Consider the following 23,173-nt stretch of genomic DNA (forward strand, 5'->3'; position numbering starts at 1 on the left):
GGCACAGTTACAACGATGTACAGAGAGTTGAGCGCGCACTAAGCACTAGTGATGATAAATTTGATTATTTTTACTGAATCGAGTTTGAATGAGTCACTCACCAAAGTAAATCGGGTTTTTTGAGTCATTTGATTCACTGAGTCAGTTGACCAGAGAGTGCAAAAAATGTACATTTTCACTCAAACTTAATTTGTTTCTCTTTTCATGTAAATCCTACTGCTAAGATGAGTGATTGAAAAAGAAAACAACTATTTAATAGAACAAAAAAGAGCAAAAAAATTCTAAAGGGAACATTCATTTTATTTATTTTAATTTTATTTTATTAGTATTTTCCTTAAATGTGTTAAATATATATTTTCTCATCTAAATGTTCACTGAGCTGTGACCCAGGGGGCGGTAATGCGCCTGAACATTGGTAGCCAAGCAAGAAGAAGAAGAAGCTGTGAGCCAAGAGGCAGGGGGTGAGTGAGTGGCTGGCTGTATCCCAATTCAGGGTCTGCAGCCTTAAGTCCTCAAGGGCCGCGTACTCAAAGACTGCTAAGGCTGGAAGTGCGAGGCTTCTTAAATGGGACGGTCTAGCCTTCGTCGCGCTGCCCAGGGTCACCTAGCAACCATGAAACTGCTGGAAACGTGTCATTCAGCTTTGTTTGACAGAAATGAAGGCGAACATATTTTGTTCATTTGTTTGTTTCTACATGAGCTCTTTGTGATTAGTTGAGTATCTGAGGCTGAGACCACAGGACAGTAAAACATGATTTTTGGACTTCATTTCTGTACTGAACAGTCATTTAAGATTAGTTAGTAAATAACAAACAGCTCATGTTGTTCATGAGACTAAAATCATCTCACTTTGGTAATGTAAATATAATATTAAAGTTATTATTATATTAATCTGTAATGAACTCTGTGTCTAATACTGAGCTTCAGTACAGATTCAAGTTGCAGTTAATTTATATTTCATATCACCTTAAATCTTCACTCAAAGACAAGTATCTGTGACAGTGTGCATATAGATGTATTATATATAAGAGACAAATATTGTTTGTTGGCATTACTAAATTTGGCTCATTGCTTACATATATGTGTAAAAAGCAAATGTAGGAGTTGTGATAACTGTGTCTGATAGAATGAAGAGTAGACTGATATGTGAAATATTCCTTTATTGGGTGAGAAAATCAGACCATGTCATAACTGCTTTAAGTCACACAGAATAGATATCAGAGCCTTAAACAGGCTGACTTCTGCTAAATGGGTCAAACTGGGCAGAAAGTCTACAAACACATAACATCCTTATAGAATATGATGTAACACTATAGATCAACTTAGCTCAGAATATATAAAGCATATAAACAGTTACAGCAATATGATGCAACAAACAGCAGCTACTGATCCAAAATACTCAAAGCTTCATAGAACTGAAACCAACATTTATTTTAGCTCCATCCTGCTGCTGATACAGACTTTAGGTTTCTGAACATTAAACTTGTTGCTTCCTTTCATAGTGTGTAACTTGAAGGCCCTGAGTACTTTCTCCCACACTGGAAACACTGGGATCATCACATTATTTGAACATTACCTAATAAGACTGATTCAGCACAGACAGTTATGTTAAACTTTCCTAGCAGTCCTTCACAAACAGGGAACAGTCTGTCTATTCTCTCCATCTGTCAGCTGCTGCTGGCTCTTCCTCCTCCTCTTCCTCACACACTGCTGAGTTTGTCCTGGTGGATCATCAGGGATGCAAAGCCTCACAGATGATGTGCAGCAGTGGGTCCCTCAGTCTGTCCTCACTCTGGACACCTGCAGTTGTCACACAGTGAAATCAAATGTGTGATAAGCTGCAGGATTCAAACACAAGTGTAACTTATAAACACATGTTCATACTTTTCATACTGTTCATACATTCTTATACATACATTCTTTCTTGTTTCTTGTTTTTTACTTATTTTTTGCTCTGGTTTACATCCCAAAATCCTCTAGTCTTATAGTATACGACAGCGGATCACTTGCAAACATCGGTGCCAAGGTTGCACATCTAATCTTGGACACTTTTAAACCCGACCCTTCCTGGCCGCCAGAGATTCTACGCGGCGCGGAGAACAACAAAGGACGGGCCGCTCATCCGAGGCGCAGAACAAAGAAGCGCCGGGGAAAACGCGCTGGTATTAGGAACAGACTGAGACAGCAAGCGCATCGCGCACCACTGCCCAGTATCCTACTGGCCAATGTACAATCCATGGAGAACAAGCTCGATGACCTAAGAGCAAGGGTCACCTTCCAACGTGACATGAGGGACTGCAACATTCTGTGCTTCACGGAGACATGGCTGACCCCCACCGTGCCGGACCAGGCCGTAACTCCGTCGGATTCATTCTTTGTGCTCCGCGCGGACAGAACGGCAGAGTCGAACAAAACCAAAGGTGGAGGAGTGTGTTTCATGGTAAACAGAAAGTGGTGTGATGCCAGGAGCATTTCTACTCTCTCCAGCGGCTGCTCGCCACATCTGGAGTTCCTGAGCATTAAGTGCCGCCCTTTCTATCTGCCCCGTGAGTTCACCTCAGTCATCGCCACGGTGGTCTACATCCCACCCCAAGCGGACACAGGTATGGCTTTGTCCGAATTACATGATGTGCTGAGCTCGCTTCAAAACAAGGACCCGGGCGCAGCCCTCATTGTAGCAGGAGACTTTAACAAAGCGAACCTCAGACAAGTCATGCCAAACTTTTACCAGCATGTCTCGTGTCCAACGAGAGGGGATCGAATTTTGGATCACTGCTACACGCCATACAAGCAGGGCTACAAAGCTGTCTCACACCCGGCTTTTGGGAAGTCTGACCACAACGCCATCTTCCTCATTCCCCAGTATAAACAAAGCATACGGAGGGAAGACGTGACCACGAGGGAGGTAAAACGGTGGACTGCCCAATCAGAAGCTACGCTACAGGACGCACTCAACGACGTCGACTGGGACATGTTCAGAGCATGCGCAGTCGACATCAACGAGTTTACGGAAGTAGCAGTATGCTTCGTCAATATGCTAGCGGAGGAGATTATCCCCACTGCGAGAGTCACCACATTCCCAAACCAGAAACCGTGGATGGACAGATCGATCCGCACTGCAGTAAACGCCAGGACCGCCTCCTACAACGCGGGTCTCGCCACTGGCGATATGAGCGCCTACAAAGCGGCCTCATACGGCGTGCGGTGAGAGATGCCAAACGCCGGTACCGGGAACGTGTGGAGTCCCGCTTCCACCAGGGCGACACACGGAGTATGTGGCACGGACTACGCACCATTACGGACTACAAAGCCAGGGACACTGCGCCGATCAACGCCGACTCTGCATTCACCAACGAGCTGAATCGGTTCTACGCCCGTTTCGAGGTTAGCCAGGCGGCTAATGCTATCTACCGCCTGGCTACCGAGGACAGTGACGTCATCAGCGAGAGACCGGTGACCAGCATCGCGGAGCATGACGTCCGAGCGGCACTGAGGAGAGTGAACACAAGGAAAGCGGCGGGGCCAGATGGCATCACCGGCCGTCTGCTGCGCTGCTGTGCTGACCAGCTAGCAGGTGTGTTCACTTACATCTTCAACGAGTCCCTGGCGAAGTCTGTGGTCCCCACATGCTTCAAAAGATCCACCATCATCCCTGTGCCCAAGAACAGCAAACCCTCATCCCTGAACGATTACCGGCCAGTTGCACTGACCTCGGTAGTAATGAAGGTGTTTGAGAGGCTGCTGAAGAACATCATCTCCTCCTCCATCCCAGACACCATAGATCCGCTGCAGTTCGCCTACAGATCCAACAGATCCACAGAGGATGCCATCGCCCACGTCCTACACACCACTCTCAGCCACGTGGCCAAGAAACAGGGTAACTATGTGCGAATGCTGTTTGTTGATTACAGTTCAGCGTTTAACACAATAGTGCCCTGCAGACTGTTCACAAAGCTGAGGGATCTGGGACTTAACAGCCGTCTGTGTGCATGGGTGTTGGACTTCCTCACTGGCAGAACTCAGGTGGTGAGGGTGGGCAGGTGCTTCTCCAACAGCATCACCATCAACACAGGAGCACCTCAGGGATGTGTCCTCTCGCCACTGCTCTACTCCCTCTACACTTCAGACTGTGTGGTCACCCATGGCTCCAACACCATTGTGAAGTTTGCTGACGACACAGTGGTGTTGGGTGCCATCTCCAACAACGATGAGGCGGCCTACATGGATGAAGTGAAGAATCTGGCATCGTGGTGCCAGGACAACCACCTCCAGCTGAACGTCAGCAAGACCAAGGAGCTGGTGGTGGACTTCAGAAGGGGTCAGCACAGAGACTACAAGCCCATTATCATCAATGGAGCTCCAGTGGAGAGGGTGCAGTCCTTCAAGTATCTTGGTGTCCACATCTCCTCAGACCTGACATGGGCTGCCCACATTCAGGTCCAGACCAAAAAGGCTAGGCAGCGCCTGTATCACCTTCGACAACTGAGGAAGTTCAGGGTCTCTCCAGAGATCTTCAGGATTTTCTATACAGGCGCTGTGGAGAGCATCCTCACACAGAACATGACATCGTGGTTTGGGAACAGCTGTGTGAAGGACCAAAAAGCTCTCCAGAGAGTGATCCATACAGCAGAACGCTGCTGCAGGATTGCTCTCCCCCCGCTTCAGGACACCTACACCAGGAGATGCCGGACTAGAGCAGCGCAGATACTGAAGGACCCGTCCCATCCTGGCAACAAACTGTTCCAACTTCTGCAATCTGGTAGAAGGTTCCGCATCTTCCGGGCAAGGACAGAGAGACTCAAGAGGAGCTTCTATCCCCAAGCCATCCGTGCCCTAAACACACACACCCGCCCTCTCACATCATCTATAATTGACTGAGACAGGACTCTCTTCCAGACACTAAACCAAGGCACAATGTACATTCCAAATTCCTTTAATTTTAAATATGTTTATATTGTCTATCCTGTAAAATAGTCAGATGTCTATTCATATTAATGTACAGAATTCACCTGCTTGCTGCTACTACTGCACATTCACCCAATGTATATACTATATATATATATTTATAATGTTCTTCCTCTACACCCCCCCCCCCCCAAATTTTTGCACATGTCGAGGAGCGTGTCAGGCCACATTTCACTGTGTGTTATACTTGTATAACTATGCATGTGACAAATAAAGAACCTTGAACCTTGAACCTTATATAGTTCTATACTGTGTATTGTGTATTTTGTTGTACAGTTATTTTATTTTCAACTTTAATTTATATATTTTATCTTATTCTTTCCCAGTTAAATTTACCCTTCATTCTAATTTGTGTTGCACAGTTATTTCATTTTTAACCTTAATTTTTTTATATTTTATTCCTTTCTAGTTAAATTTACACTTTAATTTTTCATATTTATTTCCTTTTTTTTTTCTTCTTTAGGTCACGAGCAGTTGTCTAAGCATTTCACTGCATATCGTACTGTGTATGACTGTGTACGTGACAAATAAAAATTTGAATTTGAAATTTGAATTTATTCCACAATCAGAGAGAAAGAAACAGAGAGAGAGTGCAGGACAGACAGACAGGTGACAGTCTCAGGTGTACACACTGCTACAAAACAGCACAAAAGAAGGAGGATTTAGTGTTTGTGTTATTACGAGTGCTAAACAAGAAGAGTTCCAGATGGTGCAGTGGACACATGTGTGACTGCTGTGATTAAAGCATCTTTCTTTCAGCTTAACGAGTGAACCGTCAGCTCGTTCAAACACACGTTAAAGTGCGTTTGGCTCGACACCACCGAACAGAGGCAGCAATATAACATAGCTCACATTAACAGTGCAGTGAATCCTGCTTGTGCCGTGATGTTCAGGAAACCGAGCAGCATCACTGACTTTCAGCTTGTTGTGTTTGTGGATATATGACTGACTTTAATTATCCACAAAATCATCAGATTCTCTGTGAGATTAAGGTCGACTATATATATATTTAGAAGTAAAGGCTTTAAAACCAAGTAAACGCTGGAAGTACAAACATCACTAATGTCACATAACTTTGCCGACATGTGGCCAACAGTAATGTTTTAATGCTCTTCATTATTAAATATTTGCACATAAATAAGTGACATAATATTCAGTTCTTACTTTTGAAAGTTTACTCTTCGGGCGCTTCGCTTCAACCGTTTTTTTCGGCAAAATTATCCACACAACCGCTGTGCTATGAATTGTGGGATATGTTGGACCATGAAGGATACACGGACCCATCCTTAAAATTCAGCGAGATGAAGGACGCATTTCAGGGCCGCATTTCAAGCAGCCTTTGAATTGGGATAGCCTTCGTCGCGTCGCTGTGACGTAATCGGCCTTAAAATGCGGCCTTTAAGGCTGCAGACCCTGAATTGGGATACAGCCAGTGAGTGATTCGTTTATGCTACTATTCAGCACAGGAGGGAGGGGGTGAGTAGCTTAAATGTGCTGTTAGCATGTTAGCAGAGCGACGCTATTGTGAACTGAGGAGCTATTGTATTGATGTGAGCTTCTACTAAGGGTTTTTTCTTCCAGTTCAGACCAAAAATGTTTTTGTTAAGATACTGGATCTTGTGTTTTTCTCCACAATTTTAATTATAAGCTAGATATATTTCTACTAATGAAATTAGTTTTCTAACAGCAACAGGGATGAGTCAGTGAGTCAGTTGGGCTTGTGAATCATGATTCATGAGTCAGTAAAGTGATTCTTAGTATATTGAACGAATTGTTCATGATTCGCACATCATTACTAAGCACAGATGTTGTGAACGCGAATGACACACTGAGAGCAGGGGCCCGTTCTTCGTACGTCGCTTACTACATCCAAGATCAAATGACACATCCAAGACCAAACCATCGCGCTAACCGTGAGCGCGCTAATCCGGTTCCCCGAACACACCTGCTGTTGACGATTAGTACAGCTGGACGCAGTAATGTGACATCACTGGGTGTCGTAAAAGGGGCTACGCATCGATAGTAGAAACATTGATCGGCAACCCGCTGATTGGTCGGCGAAAATGTCGAAGGAGCGCGCTCGGTATTTTCCGGCAGCAGAGCAAGAACTCATGAGTGAGGGATTTCAGGAGTTTCAGAGTTTAATTAAAACGCAAGAGAACACTGCAAAGGCTGCAAAAGCAAGGAGAGAGGGGCTGGCAGAAAGTTGCTGACAAATCAAACTCGTAGGTAATTTAATAATAATAATAATAATGGATTGGATTTATATAGCGCTTTCCAAGGCACCCAAAGCGCTTTACGATACCACTATTCAGTCACTCCCACATTCACACACTGGTGGAGGCAGCTACGGTTGTAGCCAGGCTGCCATATCGCGCCATCGGCCCCTCTGGCCAACACCAGTAGGCGGTAGGGTAGATCTATCATATGACACTATATTGTCCAATATCATATGGCATTATATTATATCATAATATGTTATATTATATCCCCTTTCACATTAGAGCCACAACAGGACCCACAAGAACATGGGAACAAGTAAAAGTGGAATACAGGAGTATTCTACAGAATGGTAATATTTATCTCTTAGATTGCTTTTCGTCTCTTGGCAAGGTAATACTGGCCTGTAATACTCTGTTAGTTTGTTCATAACAGCAACCAAGAAAAGGGCAGAGGAAAAAAAGACAGGTGGTGGTCCTGCACCCCCTCGTCAACAAGTTGGTTAAGTAAATAATACCCTCACGGGAATATCGATATCTCTCTATGAGCACACTGTCGCGCTGAGCTAAAGGATCCTGTCTATCCTGCAATATACGCTGAATTCTGAGGACTCTCCTTATCAATCTTGCACCTTCCGCAATGGGTTGGTCGCGTATACGGACAGGACATGGCTGCGACAGGCTTCCCAAATCCACCTTCGCTTTTATAGCCGTGGTCTCTCATCTTGATTACACGAAGTAATTTACAATTACTACTCTGAAATATGAATTACATCTGTAATAATCACATACATGTAATAGAATGTTAATAGTACATTTCCCTTTTTTAGGAAATGACCTGTATGTATCTGTGTGACATCAATAAAAGGATCAAGTGCTGCATTATCTTTAGTTACATTGATGTTATTTATTTATGGTGAAACAGTGGTGGAATATCGCTGTTGCTTTCGTATAAATGAAGCGGACATACCTGCGTGGCCGCGATCTAATCCTGTTTACATAAAGTAAACCTGCTCCCCAGCAGGTTTACGCTTACGGCTCTGTTGCTATGACAGCAAGTCCCGGATGAGCTTCGGGGAATCGAACGATCCAGGATCACGCGAAATCGTCAACAATCAAATCCAGCTAACTTACTTAGCGAGGTACGAAGAACGGGCCCCAGGTCTGCCAACAACTGAGCGAGAGGGGCTGTTATTGTGTGTGTGTATATGGATAATCGCAAACACTGAAATACATTCTTGCATGCAGAAATAAATAAAAGAGAGCATTAGAGAGAGAGACATGACAGGCTGGAGAAACATGAGATAAATATCAGAATCAGAATACTTTATTGATCCCTGGGGGAAATTATTTTTTGTTACAGTGCTCCATTATAAACCAACATTAAGACAAGACAGACAATACGCTAACTAAGAATAGTACAATATATACATATATATACATACATACATACATAAGTCACTCATAAATAAATAGCTGGAAAAGAAACATGTGTAGTTGTAGCAGCAAACAGTGTGTTAAGTGGATGCGTTGTACAGGGAGATGGCCACAGGCAGGAAAGATTTCCTGTGTCGTTCAGTGGTGCTTTTCGGTAATCTCAGTCTCTCACTGAACGTGCTCCTGTGACTGACCAGCATGTCATGGAGTGGGTGGGAGGTGTTATCCAACATTGTCTTTATCTTGGACAGCATCCGCCTCTCCGACACCACCTTGAGGGAGTCCAGCTCCATCCCCACAACATTGCTGGCCTTACGGATTAGTTTATTAAGTCTGTTGGCATCTGCTACCCTCAGCCTGCTCCCCCAGCATGCAACAGCATAGAGGATTGCACTGGCCACAACAGAATCATAGAAAATCCTCAGCATTTTCTGGCAGATGTTGAAGGACCTCAGTCGCCTCAAAAAATAGAGACGACTCTGGCCCTTCCTGTAAAGTGCTGTGGTGTTTTTAGCCCAGTCCAGTTTATTGTCAATGTGTACTCCAAGGTATTTATAGTCCTCCACAATGTCAACACTGACCCCCTGGATTGAAACAGGGGTCAAGTGTTTCCTGGTCTTCCTGAAGTCCACGATCAGCTCCTTGGTCTTTGCCACGTTGAGCTGCAGATGATTCTGCTCACACCACGTGACAAAGGAGTCGACCACAGCCCGGTACTCTGTCTCATCATCCCTGCTGATGCATCCAACCACCGCAGAGTCATCAGAAAACTTCTGAAGATGGCAGGTCTCTGTGCAGTGGCTGAAGTCTGTGGTGTAGAGGGTGAAGAGGAAGGGGGAGAGGACAGTCCCCTGTGGTGCCCCTGTGTTGCTGATCACCTTGTCAGACACACACTGTGGGAGACGTACATATTGTGGTCTTCCTGTCAGGTAATCAACAATCCAGGACACCAGAGAAGCATCCACCTGCATCGCTGCTAACTTATCACCCAGGAGGGTCGGCCTGATGGTGTTGAAAGCACTAGAAAAGTCAAAAAACATGACCCTCACAGTGCTCGCCGGCTGGTCCAGATGGGTGTAGACACGATTGAGCAGGTAGATGATGGCGTCCTCAGTTCCGAGACGAGGCTGATAAGCGAACTGAAGGGGATCCAGATGTGGTCTTACTATGGGTCGCAGCTGGTCCAGGATGAGCCTTTCCAGGGTCTTCATGATGTGGGAGGTCAGTGCCACGGGCCTGTAATCCTGGGGGCCACTGGGACGTGGCGTCTTTGGTACAGGGACGAGGCATGATGTCTTCCACATCACCGGGACCCTCTGCAGACTCAGACTCAGCATAAACAGTTTATGAAAGACTCCACACAGCTGGGGGGCACAGGCCTTGAGGACAAGGGGACTCACTCCGTCTGGTCCAGCAGACTTGCCTGAGTGAAGTCTCCTCATTTGCATCTCAACCTGGTATTGAGTGATGGTGATGGGTGGGGGAGGGGTGTCAGGAATCTCACAGGAGGCAACATGTGAAGAGAGAGGCTGGCACAGTGGTGTGGCTCTGGATTCCAGGCTGACTACAGGTGAGGTTGTGGGGGTGGGAGCAGACACTGTGGTGTCGAATCTATTGAAAAACAGATTCAACTCGTTGGCTCTATTCTCACCTCCCTCAGCTCCCCTGCTGTTGGTTGGCCTGAATCCAGTGATGGTCTTCATGCCCCTCCACACCTCTCTCATGCTGTTCTGCTGGAGTTTCCACTCCAGCTTCCTCCTGTAATTGTCCTTAGCCTCTCTGATCTTGTCCTTTAGTAACACCTGGGTCTTCCTCACCTCCTCTTTGTTGCCCCCTCTGAAAGCCCTCTTCTTGTTGTTGAGGAGGGCTTTGATGTCCTTAGTCACCCACGGCTTGTTATTTGGGTAACAATGAACAGTCTGAGCTGGAACAATGGAGTCGGTGCAGAAAGTTATGTAGCCTGTGATACACTCAGTAAGCCCATTGATGTCCTCGGCGTGAGGCTCACAGAGTGTTTCCCAGTCGGTCACCTCGAAAAAGCCCTGTAGTTCCGCTAAGGCCTCCTCTGACCACCTCCTAACAGTCCTGGTGGTCACAGGTTCCCTCCTCACAATTGGCACATAGCGGGGGGTGAGGTGAATCAGGTTATGATCTGACCTACCAAGTGGGGGGAGGGAGGAGGAGCTGTATGCATCCTTGATGTTAGCATACAGTAGGTCTAAAATTTTCTCTCCCCTGGTGGGACAGTCCACATATTGTTTGAATGTTGGTAGTGTATTGTCCAGTGATACATGGTTGAAGTCACCCGAGATCACAATAAAGGCACTCGGGTGCTGAGTCTGTAGCCGAGCTATGGCAGAGTGGATAGTGTCACATGCAGCTGTGGGGTTAGCAGAGGGAGGAACATAAACAGCCACCAAGATGACGTGAGAGAATTCCCTGGGTAAATAATACGGCCTGAGTCCAACAGCACACAGTTCAGTGTCCGGGCAACAAATCCTTTCTTTGATTGTTATGTTGGCAGGGTTACACCACCGGTTGTTAACTAAAACAGCAAGCCCACCTCCTTTCCGCTTACCGCTAGCGATGCTGTCCCTGTCCGCCCGAACAGTGTGGAAGCCTTCCACGGAAGCATTCTCATCGGGAATGTCCTGGTGCAGCCATGATTCGGTGAAACACATCAGGCTACACTCTCGGTATTCCCTCTGACTCCGTACCAGTACTGAGAGCTCGTCGATTTTAATTGCCAACGATCGCACATTACCCATCACAATAGACGGCAGACACGGTTTATACCTCCTCCTCGCTTCGAGCCTCCGCTGTCTCACCGTCACCTTTTTTCTTCTCTTCTGTCCTTGACCTCTGCATCCCCGATGTGTTTTCCTCCAAATTTCAGCTGGTACTTCTGCGGGCCTGGCCAGCGAGCCGGCCGGCATCAGAGCGATCAGCTGATCTCTAGAGTAAACAGTCCGTGAGTGTAGGAGATGTGCCGCGGTCCCGTTCCTTGATAAAAGTAACAGTTCCACGGCCACCAGAAGAACAAAAACTCTCTCAATCCACATGATTGAGTAAGAGATAGAAAACGGATGAAAATACCAGTCAGAAAAAAAAAAGAATACGTAAGAAAAAAGAGCTAAACTAAGAGAAAAGCAGGAGTGACTGTAACAGGCTGCACGCTGGTTGGCGCATGCGCACTAAATAAATAATAAATATGACAGATCGGGAAGGCATGGAATGAAACATTTCTGTAATTTCTTTATTTTCTTTTCTTGTTCTTATTTTCAATCAATGCATGAAATTTTAAACATGTATTACAGCATTAAACTAGAAGTTAACTGTTTTATCTCTTTAATGAACATGGAATATTTGTGAAATTATTTTAAACTTATAACTGAGCTTTTACAGTCTTTCTGTAAAAATATTTCCAAATAAAATAATATAAACATCATGATTTTTCACATCTACAGGCATTTTTCTATTGTTATTTTACTTTAAATGTGTAAATTCAAGTTTTTTGTAATTGTATCAATTTTTTGTTGTTTTTATTTTAATTGTTTTGAAATGTTTTGTTTTTCATTTAACCTGTTTACTGATGGCGCAAAGATTTATTTATTACCCATACAGTTCTAATAATCAGAACAGATGCAAAAACAAAAAATACTTTAAATCAAGTCTAAAGAGATTTATTTAAAAAACTGTGACAAAAATAACCCAGATGTGCTTATTTACTGCTGCTCATTGATTTAAATCAGTGACTGAAATACCAAAGGGCCAAACCTTCTGATTCATGGATCTTAAAACATACAGTGGCTTGCAAAAGTATTCGGCCCCCTTGAACTTTCCCACATTTTGTCACATTACAGCCACAAACATGAATCAATTTTATTGGAATTCCACGTGAAAGACCAACACAAAGTGGTGCACACGTGAGAAGTGGAACAAAATCATACATGATTCCAAACATTTGTTACAAATAAATAACTGCAAAGTGGGGTGTGCGTAATTATTCAGCCCCCTGAGTCAATACTTTGTAGAACCACCTTTTGCTGCAATTACAGCTGCCAGTCTTTTAGGGTCTGTCTCTACCAGCTTTGCACATCTACAGACTGAAATCCTTCTTTGCAAAACAGCTCCAGTTCAGTCAGATTAGATGGACAGCGTTTGTGAACAGCAGTTTTCAGATCTTGCCACAGATTCTCGATTGGATTTAGATCTGGACTTTGACTGGGCCATTCTAACACATGGATATGTTTTGTTTTAAACCATCCCATTGTTGCCCTGGCTTTATGTTTAGGGTGGTTGTCCTGCTGGAAGGTGAACCTCCGCCCCAGTCTCAAGTCTTTTGCAGACTCCAAGAGGTTTTCCTCCAAGATTCCCCTGTGTTTGGCTCCATCCATCTTCCCATCAACTCTGACCAGCTTCCCTGTCCCTGCTGAAGAAGCACCCCCAGAGCATGATGCTGCCACCACCATATTTGACAGTGGGGATGGTGTGTTCAGAGTGATGTGCAGTGTTAGTTTTCCACCACACATAGCGTTTTGCATTTTGGCCAAAAAGTTCCATTTTGGTCTCATCTGACCAGAGCAGCTTCTTCCACATGTTTGCTGTGTCCCCCACATGGCTTGTGGCAAACTGCAAACGGGACTTCTTATGGTTTTCTGTTAACAATGGCTTTCTTCTTGCCACTCTTCCATAAAGGCCAACTTTGTGCAGTGCACGACTAATAGTTGTCCTATGGACAGATTCCCCCACCTGAGCTGTAGATCTCTGCAGCTCGTCCAGAGTCACCATGGGCCTCTTGGCTGCATTTCTGATCAGCGCTTTCCTTGTTCGGCCTGAGTTTAGGTGGACGGCCCTGTCTTGGTAGGTTTACAGTTGCGCCATACTCCTTCCATTTCTGAATGATGGCTTGAACAGTGCTCCGTGGGATGTTCAAGGCTTGGGAAATGTTTTTATAGCCTAAGCCTGCTTTGAATTTCTCAATAACTTTATCCCTGACCTGTCTGGTGTGTTCTTTGGACTTCATGGTGTTGTTGCTCCCAATATTCTCTTAGACAACCTCTGAGGCCGTCACAGAGCAGCTGTATTTGTACTGACATTAGATTACACACAGGTGCACTCTGTTTAGTCATTAGCACTCATCAAGCAATGTCTATGGGCAACTGACTGCACTCAGACCAAAGGGGGCTGAATAATTACGCACACCCCACTTTGCAGTTAAAAAATGTTTGGAATCGCGGATTCACCTCTCCGTGAATCGCTACCTTATCGTGGTGGAGGGGTTTGTGTGTCCCAGGGATCCCAGGGGCTATGTTGTCTGGGGGCTTTTGCCCCCTGGTAGGGTCTCCCATGGCAAATTGGTCCTGGGTGAGGGACCAGACAAAGAGCGATTCAGAAGACCCTTATGAAGAGAACATCGAGGGAACAGTTTACCCTGCCCGGGATAGGGTTACCGGGGCCCCGCCCTGGAGCCAGGCCCGGGGAGGGTGCCCGAGGGCGAGCGTCTGGTAGCCGGGCCTTAGTCCATGGGGCCCGGCCGGGCACAGCCCGAAGAGGAGACATGGGCCCATCCTCCCGCAGGCCCACCACCCGCAGGAGGCGCCATAGGGGTTGGGTGCATTGTGTGCCGGGTGGCGGCCAGGAGCGGAGACCCTGGCGGACTGATCCCCGGCTGCCAAGACTGGCAATAGGGACATGGAATGTCACCTCTCTGGTGGGGAAGGAGCCTGAGTTAGTGCGTGAGGTTGAGAGGTACCGGCTAGATATAGTCGGGCTCACCTCTACGCATGGCTTGAGCTCTGGAACCAGTCTCCTGGAGAGGGGCTGGACTCTGTCTCAGTCCGGAGTTGCCCCTGGTGAGAGGCGGCGGGCTGGGGTGGGTATTCTAATATCCCCTCGGCTTACTGCCGGTACGTTGGGGTTTTTCCCGGTGGACGAGAGGGTTTGTTCCCTGCGCCTTAGGGTCGGGGAACGGGTCCTGACTGTCATCTGCGCTTATGTGCCGAGTGGCAGTTCAGAGTACCCAGCCTTCTTAGAGTCCCTGGGGGGGGGAGACTTTAATGCTCACATGGGTAACGACAGCGAGACCTGGAGGGGCGTGATTGGGAGGAACGGCCTCCCTGATCTGAACTCGAGTGGTGTTTTGTTATTGGACTTCTGTGCAAATCACTGTTTTGTCATAACGAACACCTTGTTCGAACATAAGAGTGTCCATAAGTGCACGTGGCACCAGGACGTTCTAGGCCGTAGGTCAATGATCGATTTTGTAATCGTATCACCAGACCTGTGACCATATGTTCTGGACACTCGGGTAAAGAGAGGGGCTGAGCTGTCAACTGATCACCACCTGGTGGTGAGTTGGATCAGGTGGCGGGGGAGGACACTGGACAGACCCGGTGCACCTAAACGCGTAGTGAGGGTGTGCTGGGAACGTCTAGCAGAGGCCCCCAGTCTGCGAGATCTTCAACGCACACCTCGGGCAGAGCTTCAACAGCATTCCGAGGGAGACTGGGGACATTGAGTCCGAATGGACCATGTTCAGCGTCTCCATTGCTGAAGCTGCTGCATTGAGCTGCGGCCGCAAGGTGGTTGGTGCCTGCCGTGGTGGTAATCCCCGAACCAAATGGTGGACACCAGAGGTGAAGGGAGCCACCAGGCTGAAGAAGGAGTCCTATCGGGCTTGGTTAGCTTGTGGGACTCTGGAGGCAGCCGACAGGTATCAACAGGCCAAGCGGAATGCGGCACGGGCAGTGACTGAAGCAAAAACTTGGGTGTGGGAGGAGTTCGGAGAGGCCATGGAAAAAGACTTTCGGACTGCCTCGAAGAGATTCTGGCAAACCGTCAGGCGTCTCAGGAGGGGAAAGCGGTGCTCTACCTGCACTGTGTATAGTGCTGGCGGAGTGCTGCTGACGTCGACTGAGAAAATTGTCAGGCGGTGGAAGGAATCAGAATCAGAATCAGAATGGGTTTATTGCCAGATGTTGAGGTTTACAACATTAGGAAATTGCTGCGGTGCTTCAGTGCAGACAATAAGAATTAAAGTGCTATGTAGAAAGAAAGATATGTGCATGAGATATACATGAGATATATACATGAGAATAAGAATTATGAGTGCTACGTAGAAAGATATATACATGAGTGCAGGTGGTGATCAGTGCCAAACATATATACATGAGAATAAGAATTATGAGTGCTACGTAGAAAGATATATACATGAGTGCAGGTGGTGATCAGTGCCAGACATGAAATGATGCAGTGACACAGCGTAGGGTCATGTGTTAGTGGCGGGGACAGTCATGTGGTTATTGTTCATGTGTCCAACAGCAGAGGGGAAGAAACTGTTCTTGTGGCGAGAGGTTCTGGTGCGAATGGACCGGAGCCTCCTGCCTGAGGGGAGCAGGTCAAACAGACTGTGTCCAGGGTGAGAAGGGTCAGCTGAGATCCGGGCTGCATGCCGCAGTGTCCTGGAGGTGTACAGGTCCTGCAGAGATGGGAGTCTGCAGCCAATCACCTTCTCAGCAGAGCGCACAACACGCTGCAGTCTCTGTTTGTCCCTGATAGTGGCTCCAGCGTACCACACGGTGATGGAGGAGGTGAGGATGGACTCGATGATTGCAGTGTAGAATTGCATCATCGTCCGTGTTGGCAGGTTGAATTTCTTCAGCTGCCTCAGGAAGTACATCCTCTGCTGGGCTTTCTTGATGACGGAGGTGATGGTGGGCTCCCACTTCAGGTCCTGGGTGATGGTGGTACCCAGGAAGCGGAATGAGTCCACAGAGGTGATGGGGGTGTCAGTCAGGATGATGGGGGGGAGTGGGGCTGTGTGCTTCCTGAAGTCCACAATAATCTCCACTGTCTTCTGGGCATTCAGCACCAGGTTGTTGTGGCTGCACCAAGACACCAGACGTTCAACCTCCCTCCTGTAGGCAGACTCATCCCCGTCAGAGATGAGCCCAATGACGGTGGTGTTATCTGCGAACTTGATTAGCTTGACAGACTGGTGGGTGGAGGTGCAGCAGTTGGTGTACAGGGAGAAATACTTCGAGGACCTCCTTAATCCCACTGACACGTCTTCCGAGGAGGAAGCAGAGTCTGGGGATGAGGGGAATGACCCGCCAATTTCCGGGGGCGAGGTCGCTGAGGCAGTTAAACAACTCCTTGGTGACAGAGCCCCTGGTGTTGATGAGGTCCGCTCCGAGTTCCTGAAGGCTCTGGACGTTGTAGGGCTGTCCTGGTTGACACGCCTCTACAATGTTGCGTGGAGATCAGGGGCAGTACCCGTGGACTGGCAGACCGGGGTGGTGGTCCCCATCTTTAAGAAGGGGGACCGGAGGGTGTGTTCCAACTACAGGGGGATCACACTCCTCAGCCTCCCTGGGAAAGTCTATGCCAGGGTGCTGGAAAGGAGAGTTCGTCCGCTAGTCGAACCTCGGATACAGGAGGAACAATGCGGTTTTCGTCCTGGTCGCGGAACACTGGACCAGCTCTTTATCCTCTCGAGGATACTTGAGGGTGCATGGGAGTTTGCCCAACCAGTCTACATGTGTTTTGTGGACTTGGAGAAGGCATTCGACCGTGTCCCTCGGGGTGTCCTGTGGGAGGTGTTGCGGGAGTATGGGGTGTCTGGCCCATTGCTACGGGCCATTCGATTCCTATGTAACCGTTGCAAGAGCTTGGTTCACATTGCCGGCAATAAGTCGGACTCGTTCCCGGTGGGTGATGGGCTCCGCCAGGGCTGCCCTTTGTCACCGGTTCTGTTCATAATTTTTATGGACAGGATTTCTAGGCGCAGCCAAGTGGCGGAGGGCTTTCACTTTGGTGGCCTCAGAATCTCATCTCTGCTTTTTGCGGATGATGTGGTTCTGTTGGCTTCATCGGGTAGGGGCCTCCAGCTTTCACTGGAACGGTTCGCAGCCGAGTGTGAAGCAGCGGGAATGAGGATCAGCACCTCCAAATCTGAGGCCATGGTTCTCAGCCGGAAAAGGGTGGAGTGCCCACTCCGGGTCGGGGATGAGTTCCTGCCCCAAGTGGGGGAGTTCAAGTATCTCGGGGTCTTGTTCGCGAGTGATGGGAGAAGGGATCCGGAGATCGACAGGCGGATTGGGGCTGCAGCTTCAGTAATGCGGATGCTGCACCGGTCCGTCGTGGTGAAGAGGGAGCTGAGTGTAAAAGCGAAGCTCTCAATTTACCGGTCGATCTACGTCCCTACCCTCACCTATGGCCACGAGCTGTGGGTAGTGACCGAAAGAACGAGATCGCGGATACAAGCGGCAGAAATGAGCTTCCTCCGAAGGGTGGCTGGCCTCTCCCTTAGAGATAGGGTGAGAAGTTCGGCCATCCGGGAGGGGCTCAGAGTAGAGCCGCTACTGCTTCACATCGAAAGGAGCCAGCTGAGGTGGTTCGGGCATCTGACAAGGATGCCCCCTGGGCGCCTCCTAGGTGAGGTGTAGGTGAGCATGTCCCACCGGGAGGAGGCCCCGGGGCAGACCCAGGACACGCTGGAGAGATTATATCTCTCGGCTGGCCTGGGAACGCCAGCCTTGGAGCTGGAGGAGGTGGCTGGTGAGATGGAGGTCTGGGTCTCTCTGCTTAGGCTGCTACCCCCGCGACCCGGCCTCGGATAAAGCGGATGAAGATGGATGGATGGATGTTTGGAATCATGTATGATTTTCGTTCCACTTCTCACGTATACACCACTTTGTGTTGGTCTTTCACGTGGAATTCCAATAAAATTGATTCATGTTTGTGGCTGTAATGTGACAAAATGTGGGAAAGTTCAAGGGGCCAAATACTTTTGCAAGCCACTGTACCTGCTCAGTAAAGGATAAGAGATGGTGGTGCATATGGTGCTTCTCACCTGTGGGGAATAAATACATTTCCCTCTATGTTTTCCCACCTGTGGGACTTTCAGAGAATCACTCCCTCACTTACATCTACACGGGACTCTCCAAACATGTTGGACTCCCGGGCATCCACCGGTTCACAGCCATGGGTTTGATGGATGGCAGGATGATCGACTACTTTGACAGTGAGAATCAGGCAAAAATTCCCAAACAGGATTGGATGAAAACATGTGTACCTGCTGATTACTGGAAAAACGGCACACAGTCCCGCAAGAACAAGCTGCAGTGGTTTAAAGAGAGCATCGGCATTCTGATGCAGCAAATGGGACAGAATAATTCAGGTAAGAGCCCAAAAATCTGAAGGATCAATGAAAAAAATCAACAAAACAGAATTTATATCAAAGCATGCTTTAGCCTTAAATTAGGTTAAGATCAAATGTTAAAAGTTTTTTAATCATTTGACTTGTATTCAGGTTTCACCCACTGCTTCTTCTTTCCTTTGAGTGTTTATTTTTCAGTTTCCTTGTTCTTTATTTCATCCTCCCTTCTTTTAGTCCTGCATGTTCTTCAGTGGATGGTGGGCTGTGAGGTTGAAATGCAGCCTGGTGGCAAGCTCAAGTTTCTGCAGGGATTGTGGAAGTACAACTACGATGGAGATGACTTCCTGTACTTGGATAATAAAGGCCAAGAGTGGGTTGCTGTGAATTATGTGGCAGAACTCACCAAGAGAAAGTGGGATCACAGCTGGAATGCTAAAGACTACACCAAGAACTACCTGGAGAACACCTGCATTGATCGGCTGAGCAACTTATTGAATTGTGGGCAACAGCAGCTTAGAAACACCTGTATGTATGACTTAAAATCATAAAATGAAATTGTAGAAGTTTAATATAAATAAATGAACAAAAAATAGGAAATATGGGACACCACATCACTGTCTGTATATACACACATCTTTAAAAAAAAAAAAAAAAAAAATTCCCCACTCACCCTGCAGGCGGTCTATCCTTCAAGCGCCGGTCCTCGACCAGAGGTCTGGGAGCTTGAGGGTCCTGTGCAGTATCAGACAATATAACCTTGACAACATAAGACACACAGCATGAAACACATGAAGGGCAAAAGGAGACTAAAACTCAGGGGTAGAAGACACAAGGGGAATCTAAATAAACAAATGAAACTGACCAAAACCAGAGCAAAAGTCCCACAAAAAAGGTGCAAAAAGCCTATGAAAGGCACTAAAGCTCAGGAGATGGTTCTTAAAACTTTCAGGGGGCCGACCTGGAGGGTGACGGCACAAAAGTCCACAGTTAATTAGCTCGGGGGGCCGTCCAGGAGGTTGACAGCACAGCAGTTCATAGTTCAATGGGTCAGGGGGCCGACCACGTGGAAGGTGGCAGTGGGGAAGCAGGTATGGCTGGCCACACTCGAGCAGCTTGGCTCGTGGCCAGCGGCGACGTGGACGAGACCTGTCAACATTCTCTGTAAGATTAAGGTCGACTATTGAACGGCGTAAATTTGAAAGTAAAGGCTTTAAAAGCAAGTTAACGCTGCAAGTACAAACATCACTAATGTCACATAACTTTGCCGACATGTGGCCAACAGTAATGTATTAATGTTCATTATTGAACATTTGCACATAAATAAGTGACATCATATTTAGTACTTACTTTTGACAGTTCACTTTTTGGCCGCTCTGCTTCAGCTGTCTGCCGTATTTTTTGGCAAAATTATCCACACCCACCGCCGCGCTATGGATTGTGGGATATATGGGACCAAAAAGTGTACACCAGAGCACACTTCAAATTTGGGGAAATCGACGGAGCATTTGGAATACACTTCGGATTGGGACAGCCGTCGTTGCGTCGCTGTGACGTAATAGGTCTCAAAATGCGTACTCTGAAGCGTGCGGTCGCTGGATTGGGACACAGCCTAGGAGTGCAGTCAGCTTCTTCAGCCAGTAGGTATGAACCATGTCGGGGCCGTGCTGTCCAACTCTTCATATTGGAGACCCTTTCTTGGATGTCTGCCACTGTGATGGTTACTGGACCCTGCTCAGGGAGGTCGCTGTTGTCTGCTCTTAGATCCACTATCCACTGAGCTTTTCAGTTATAGGCTGTGTCCTTCTGCTCTTCTTGTATTGTTTTATCCCCAGCCTTGGTGGTGCTGTTCTCATATTGGTCACCTGCCACTGAGAGTACACCTTGGATGGTGCTGTGAAGAACAGCTGATTTATTCTCCTGCCTTGTATTTCTCGGGTATACCTCTTCACGCAGCTGGCCAAGGCTGTGAGTCTTTGCTGGACAGTTTCCAAGGCCTCAAGTATGGACAGCTTGCTGTAATTCTAAGGCACCTTCTTCATCGGGCCTTTCCGCAGCACCAATAGTAGGCTAATTTCCCTCCCTGCTTCCTTGATCTTGGCCTCTATTCTCCTTCTCAAGGGAGGGTACTGCTCCTTGTGGCTGTTCATCTTGTAGCCAGGGATGAACACTGCTGCTGTGGTGTAGATCAGCTAATTAGTCTTGGTAATGGTCGCAGTAGGTATTGTCCATTGTGCTGCATTCAAATCATCTAGTAGATCTTCCAAGGGTACCCTCATATAGTCTTGGTAACTGGTTATGGAGGCACACAGGACCTACATGGCCCTGTGTGGAAAAAATGATTGCTCCTATACCTACACTGAACAAAAATATAAACGCAACACCTTTGTTACTGCTCCCATTCCCCATGGGATGGACGTAGAGACCTAAAATTCATTCCAGATACACAATATAACCATCCCTCCCAAACAGTGGTCACAAATCAGTCCAAATGTGTGGTAGTGGGCACATCTGCCATATTGAGATAATCCATCCCACCTCACAGGTGTGCCACATCAGGATGCTGATCTGACATCATGAGTAGTGCACAGGTGTACCTCAGACTGCCCACAACAAAAGGCCACCCTGGAATGTGCAGTTTTGTCTCACAGCAAAATGCCACAGATGCCACAAGCAATGAGGGAGCGTGCAACTGGCATGCTGACAGCAGGAATGTCAACCAGATCTGTCGCCCGTGCATTGAATGTTCATTTCTCAACCATAAGCCGTCTCCACAGGCGTTTCAGAGAATATGGCAGCACATCCAACCGGCCTCACAACCGCAGACCTCGTGTAACCACACCAGCCCAGGACCTCCACATCCAGCAGGTTCACCTCCAAGATCGTCTGAGACCAGCCACCCAGACAGCTGCTGGAACAATTGGTTTGCACAACCAAACAATTTCTGCACAAACTGTCAGAAACCGTCTCAGGGACGCTCAACTGCTCCCGTCGTCCTCATCGGGGTCTTGACCTGACTCCAGCTCTTCGCCGTAACAGACTTGTGTGGGCAAATGCTCACATCCGATGGCGTCTGGCACGTTGGAGAGGTGTGCGCTTCACGGATGAATCTCGGTTCACATTGTTCAGGGCAGATGGCAGCTGAGAATGTCCCAGTTCTTGCATGGCCAGCATACTCACCGGACATGTCACCCATTGAGCATGTTCGGGATGTGCTTGACCGGCGTATACGACAGCGTGTACCAGTTCCCACGAATATCCAACAACCTCGCACAGCCATTGAAGTGGAGTGGACCAACATTCCACAGGCCACAATTGACAATCTGATAGACTCCATGCGACGATGTGTTGCACTGCATGAGGCAAATGGTGGTCACACCAGATACTGACCGGTTCTGGGTCCCCAGACCCCCAATAGCGCAAAAAACTGCACATTCCAGGGTGGCCTTTTGTTGTGGGCAGTCTGAGGTACACCTGTGCACTACTCATGATGTCAGATCAGCATCCTGATGTGGCACACCTGTGAGGTGGGATGGATTATCTCAATATGGCAGATGTGCCCACTACCACACATTTGGACTGATTTGTGACCACTGTTTGGGAGGGATGGTTATATTGTGTATCTGGAATGAATTTTAGGTCTCTACGTCCATCCCATGGGGAATGGGAGCAAAAACAAAAGTGTTGCGTTTATATTTTTGTTGAGTGCAATAACTAGTTGGGCAAGCACTCTCTGCTTGAGAGCAAAAAGAAAAAAGAAAAAGAAAGAGCACTCCTTTCCTATTGGTGTTAAGATAGACCATGTTGACCAATCAAAAAATTATATGGCAACATGTGGCACTTGGTTGTTTAGGAAGAGGGGGGGGGGGGGGGGGGGGGGTTAGGAGTGACCCCAGTGAGGGAGAGTGAGCAAGTGAAAGGAAGAGAGAGCGAGTTTTGACATATGAGAGATTGGTGACGTTTAGCATGTTTGGAGATTATAGTTAGTGTAATGTATGTTTGCACTGATTGCCGATCACGCTTCAACTGAGTCGTCCTCGGTCAGAAGGAATGGTACTCCACAGTGATGTAGTTCAAATAACTTTACTAAGGAGGTGGCAGATGACATCAACAGGATGTACAGCGTTGGTAGGGAGGCATTACAGTATTCACATGCAGGTAAAGGGGGTGTGAGTGTGTATATGGGTGGGTGGGTGTGTGTGTGTGTGGTCATATGGTAAGCACGCACACAGTATTAACTCACACAGGAATGCAAGTAAATACGTTACTCCTCCAACACACCTCTCATCTGTGCAGAACTGCGCTGAACACGTTCCCAACCGGAAGTACAGATACCGAGGTGCATCATGGGTAACGTAGTATAAAAAAAGCTACAGTGAACAAGCGGACTTTT

General features: G+C 47.5%; 1 protein-coding gene and 1 long non-coding RNA gene across 3 annotated transcripts in view; one reads left to right on the plus strand and one right to left on the minus strand.

The window, feature by feature from the left end:
• LOC101471861 (H-2 class I histocompatibility antigen, Q10 alpha chain) overlaps positions 1–23,173 on the plus strand; it is a 113,269-nt gene that overhangs the window by 37,403 nt on the left and 52,693 nt on the right. The gene's annotated exons all lie outside the window — the stretch shown is intronic.
• On the minus strand, positions 1,146–21,157 carry LOC143414477 (uncharacterized). Of its 2 annotated transcripts, XR_013095093.1 has the most exons (3): positions 19,742–21,157; positions 19,454–19,539; positions 1,146–1,800 (listed from the first exon to the last, which is right to left on the minus strand). It is a non-coding gene; the product is annotated as an uncharacterized LOC143414477 (long non-coding RNA). The 2 variants fall into 2 exon arrangements; XR_013095092.1 differs by having other exon boundaries at positions 19,454–21,157.

This window comes from Maylandia zebra, linkage group LG22 (genome assembly GCF_041146795.1).
Source record: "Maylandia zebra isolate NMK-2024a linkage group LG22, Mzebra_GT3a, whole genome shotgun sequence".
Classification (NCBI taxonomy): domain Eukaryota; kingdom Metazoa; phylum Chordata; class Actinopteri; order Cichliformes; family Cichlidae; genus Maylandia; species Maylandia zebra.